Source organism: Cupressus sempervirens, chromosome 6 (assembly GCF_028749045.1).
Source record: "Cupressus sempervirens isolate cs-2001-9-10 chromosome 6, ASM2874904v1, whole genome shotgun sequence".
Classification (NCBI taxonomy): domain Eukaryota; kingdom Viridiplantae; phylum Streptophyta; class Pinopsida; order Cupressales; family Cupressaceae; genus Cupressus; species Cupressus sempervirens.
The window spans coordinates 69,142,885-69,148,597 of record NC_143123.1 but is presented as its reverse complement, the minus strand read 5'-3'; the positions used below and the strand labels follow the sequence as shown (position 1 = coordinate 69,148,597).

Genomic DNA, 5,713 nt, shown 5'->3' with positions numbered 1-5,713 from the left:
AGATCTGGAATTAGAAAGCTTCAATACATTTCATAACTGGAAAGAAGCGTCAATGCACTGTTTAAAACCATTTGAAGAGAAGTAATGAAATGAAAGCCCAAGTCTATAGAAGTAAACAATGTATAAATAAATCATTTTATGGAAACAAGCCATGTTCACCCTATTAAATTTTAATAAGGAATTCAAAATATATCAACAAATACTATATCTAATGGAAAACGTGAGAAAGCTCATTGATATGGACGTAATAATCTAATTGCCTTATGTTAGAAATATTGAGCGACAATTAGTCGTGAAGCGTTGAGGAACTTTAAACAATATATAAACAATGATGTAAGGAAATTTGAGAAAGCTAATGTGAGAAAGACCTTTCGTGACAATTAAATCAGAGGGGAAAAAAATATGAAACAACTATAATTGAAGAATGAATAGTTTAAACAATGGTGCAACATGCGGTTTCAATCGTTCAAACAATGATGTAATAACGTGGGAAACCCAATTTAGAAGTTTGAGGACAAGTAATGAAATGAAATCCCAAGTCTACATAAGTAAAGAGAAATCCTCGTTGGAACCATCACCATTTGCTTAGGGTCTGTTTGGTTCCTGGAAGATGACAGGAATTGGCTTTTTCAAAATTCGGATTTGAAAATTTGTGCATTTGTTTCAAAATTTGCAAAATGGAATTAGCATACAAGACTTCCAATTTTGTCTCAAAACCAGGTTTTCCGACTTCCTAAAAAAAGTAGAAATTGAAAATCAAAACCTGGTTTTGTTTTTTAAGGAGTGTAAAAACAATAGATTGGACTATTTTTTGAAATTTGCCTTCAAGTCCAAGCTTATGCATAAAAATGTGTCTTCACACGCATCTTCCAAGTGAAACAAACAGTTTCAGGAAAATCTCAAAAATCAGAATGAAGATATACAAAACCTTGATTTGGCTAAACCAAGGTTTGTACAAATCCGAGTTTTTTAAATTCCAAGAACCAAACGGACCCTTAGTGAATCATTTTAGAGAAGAGAAGAGGTGAGGTTGGTTTCCATTACAATGGAGAATTGTGGAGAGTTTAATGTGAAGATTGTGGAGAGTAGTCTTGATAACCAGCCAGCAGTGAGAACGAGCATTTATGCATTGTTGGTTTATGAGGGTTGTGAAAACGGCTTAGCAAATCCTGAAAAAGGCATTGGTATATTATTATCCTCTGGCTGGAAGATTGAGAAAGAAAGAAGATGGGAAGCTTCAACTGGAGTGCACGGGAGAAGGTGTTCTCTTTGTGGAAGCCATGGTAGATAACACCTTGTCAGTCATTGGAGATTTGGACCAGATCAAGCAATCATTTAAGCAGCTGATTTTCAAGTTTCCTTCCCATACAGCTATTGAGGACATCCATCCTATCGTTCTTAAGGTACAACATTGCTTTAAAATAGAATAAAATGTTTTAACATAATATTTGATTTATTCATCTTTACTAATATTTTGTTATCCACTCATCAATTTTGTTATAGGTAAATTGTTTTATATTGCTTCAAACTAGAATAAAATGTTTTAACATAAATTTTGATTTATTCATCTTTACTAATATTTCGCTATCCATTCATCAATTTTGTTATAGGTAAATCATTTTATAGATGGAGGATTTTTTGTAGGAGTAAGTCTTAATCATATTGTATGTGATGGACGAGGAATATCAATATTTCTCAAAAGTCTTGGAGAGATGGCTAGGGGGCATGTCAAGCCTTTAATTAAACCAATATGGGAAACAGAGCTTCTTAAACCAAGGAGGTTATTGGTTCAAGACTTTTAGTTGATTGAAGGAAAAAGAGAGAGTACACCTTACTCCTTGAAACTTCCAATATATGAAGAATCAATTCAAATGCCTTTTATTTTTTACTCCAATATAATAAAATATATGAAACAAAGAATTATACATGAATGTATGGACATCTACAATACATTTGAAATTGTTGCAGCTTTGGTTTGGAAAGCAAGGACAAAAGCACTTGAAATTTCTCATACTCAAAGTGCAAAGTTGTTCTTTGCACTAGATGTGAGGGAATCATTTAATCCCCCACTACCAAATGGATACTATGGAAATGATTTGTTCCAGCATGTGCAGAAGCTACTGTCCATGATATCATAAACCAACCACTTTCATATATAATAAACATTATAAAGAAAACAAAGATGTCAGTAACTGATGAGTATGTTCGATCAACAATTGATATGGACCAATTTTCATTGGACCATTATAGTAACCAATCTAATATGTTATTGACTGACTGGAGGTGGTTGGGATCAAATGAAATTGACTTCAAGCATGGAAACCCAATAAATATATGCCCTGTGCACTGGAATGAGAATGGAATCAACATGTCAAATGCATTTTTCTTCCTCTATTCTCCTAAGGGAAATTTTAGTAGATATAAGATGATAACATATATGTCTGTACAAAAATTTCATTTATTTAAAATAGAAGCATAAGCCATTCTCAACAAATATATGGTTACTTCAATGATGTAACTTGTTGATTAAAATTTGACTTTTGTTGCTATGGGTAGCTTTCTGGAAACTTGTCCCCTCTTAATTCACAATAATAAGTGCATCAGCAATGGTATTCTACCTCTTCCTCCACTATGGATCTCAAAAGCTTTTCAAGATGGTCTTCCTCCTCCTTTTGGTGCTATTGAAGATCATCACTCATATCATTTTGAGGACACTCTTAGTTGTGTTTCTTTGGATGAGGTACTTGTTTTGGGTCATTGACTTCATTTGGTACATTGGGTACTGCCTCTTCTTCTTCATCAATACATCATGGGCATCATTAATTTCAATTCTGTTATGTGGTTTGGTATCCTTCTTTGGGTTTCCCATTTTGTATTTTCATTATTTTTTCAAATCTAGCTTGGGGGGTTCATCGAGTGGATAGTTTATGTATTTGAATTTCTCACTTTGTGGTTGGGACATATTGGTTGTTGCATTTTATTTTTCAAAAAAAAAAATATGGCATGTATCTTTAATTTTATTATTAATATAATCTATTTTAGTAGCTTCAACCATTTTTATTTAAAAAATCAAATCTATTGTGAAGGGTTTCATCTTCTTCTATAATCATCTTCTTTTATCTTTAAATGGATTTTCCTACAACTATCTAGTTGTAGCATATAAAATGGATTTATGTGGAAGGTTTGTAACTTCCAAATGGATGAATTTGAAAAAGAAATGATTCACATTTTATGAGGGTTCACATATACATAGATGTGAGAGAGAAGGGAGAAAGGTTACTTGAGCTCTTATTCTTTATCAAATGTTTGAAACAACACTCAATGTAACATCTATCTTAGGCACATTCTCTCTCTCTCTCTCTCTCTCTCTCTCTCTCTCTCTCTCTCTCTCTCTCTCACACACACACACACATGAATGAAAAAATGAATTCCCTTTAAACTCAAATAAATTTTCTTCCCTTGAAGTGCCTTTTTAGGGGAAAATATTCTCCTCTTTGATTTGGAGTGTCTCAAAACCCTTGCTTTGGTACAATTAGGAACACCAGGGAGAAGAAAGAAGTAAAAAAATTTATATTTGGTTTCAAGGGGGCTCTATTTAGGGGGATTCTATTGGGAACTTGGAAATAGAAACACATTTTAAATCTTGCAAATAAAATCTCCCTTGAGAATTTGTAAAATAGGGTCCATGAGAGAACAAAATTTCAAAAAAATTGCATTGTTACGAGCACACAAAAGGTGGGGTAATTTATCCCCAAATCTCTTGTGATATTACAAGTTCTATTATAGATAACAAGGAGATTTATTTAAGCATGTGTTAGAAATATGTTACAAAACTAGCTTTCAAATATTCAAGACTAAATTATAGTGATTGTATAAAATGATGCCTTCTATTAATCTAGTTTACATATGTTCAAATATAAACTTTTTTATTAAACATCCTCTTTATTTGTTTGCATTGTCATAATTTCATCATATTGTCATTGGGTATTGTTTTGTATTTAGTAATATATATTATACTAACAACTACATATCTTAATAATAACTACATTATAGGTGAAAATATATTCAAATGTTATAAACACATAATTATCAATGTTAGACTAAGGTCTCTTTTTCTTACACCCTTAAGGTAATACTTGAATCAATATAGGTAAGTACAATAGTCTTTATTGTATTTGAAAAATAGTTAAATATTACATTAAGCTGTGATTGTTTTTAGAAGCATTTTGTTAAATTTAGTATAAATACATACATATTATAATTACGTCTTCTTCTTATATAAACTAGTCACCCCCATTGAATAAAATATTAAGTTTTTTGAGGATTTCTTAGTGAAATCAAAGAAAGTGGTGGAAATAAGATGGAAAATTTAAAAATATTCATATGATTTGTCCATTTTGTCTCCAGCAAAGGTAAATCATAGTCTTTCTATAAGAAATTGTGAAGTTCCAATATTTTCTTTCATGGTGTGATGTATGTTAAATTTTTGCTTGAAGTCATGATTTGTTGGTGCATCAATGTGATATCACATGATTTGTTACCTTTTAGATATAATAGGTTATTTTCATTTAATTGTTAGTATTGAATGGTCAAATTTTAAATTCTCTCTCACAACCAATATTACTATATTAAGAAAATATTTAGCGTAAAATTGTGCTACTGCTATCTTAATTGTACCATTACCTCTCCAATCATAGATCTTTGTAGTCATTTTTGTTTATTTTGGCTATCGAATTCCTAGTCCACATAGTTTATGAGTCTTTAGATAATGCAATTGTCATTGAACATCTATCTACTATGAACAATGTCGTGTGCACTAGTTCTTATCAATAACTCGATGTTGAGTTTGCATTAAGAAGGCAACACAGTCAAATTAAACTTGGAGGCCTTAACAACTATAGTATTAGATGTATATTTCTTTACCATTAATCCATGCAATGTCAAATGCATTAAACAATTTATTAATATTACTTGAATACCATTTGTATACCATTTAAAGTATCATCATTTAACTTGCATAAATATTTTTTAATGTGTAATATGAAAAAGTTTGAACCTCTCTTAAATTTGATACATTTTATTCCTTTCATGAACAACATTCATATTGAATATTAATGTCTCATATTCTACAAGATTGTTTGACGATATTGGTCAGTATTTTGTGTTGTAATGACTTCTCTTTTTGTATTGATGTTGCTAATCATTTTATAAGCATAATTTAATTGATCCATTGATCATCTTTTCTTGTGATTTCTTTGCTGTAATCATTTACATAAATTATATTATTTCAAAAAATGAAATATTCTTGGTACACATTATGATTAACTTTTTAAAAAAAATTAAATATTTCACTGATTTACACAAAAAGGACAACTCGTGTCCTAAGCCTACTTTACAACATGCACCATCATATGGTGTGGAATACAAACCATTAGAATTTTTGTTAAAGGTTAGACATCCTCATCACTTTCTTGATCACAATACCTAATCAAGTGGTAGTTTTATATGTCTCCAATGACTTTCTCATAGTTTTGTGCTTAAACAGAGTTGACTCTTCTCTCACACATGCCAAATTCTTTTTTGGGCATGAAATGGACTTATTTTAGAAAGGCTTTCATTAATTGAAGAATTATTGAATGGAACTAAATGTTTGATGGAAAACATGAGAAGCTAATTTTTTTCAACATTGAATCTAAACTAGCACTTGCACCAA

General features: G+C 30.9%; 1 pseudogene; it reads left to right on the top strand.

Moving 5' to 3' along the window:
• The first annotated feature begins 1,045 nt into the window (after positions 1–1,045).
• On the top strand, positions 1,046–2,518 carry LOC149551177 (3'-N-debenzoyl-2'-deoxytaxol N-benzoyltransferase pseudogene; annotated as a pseudogene).
• Positions 2,519–5,713: the final 3,195 nt, after the last annotated feature.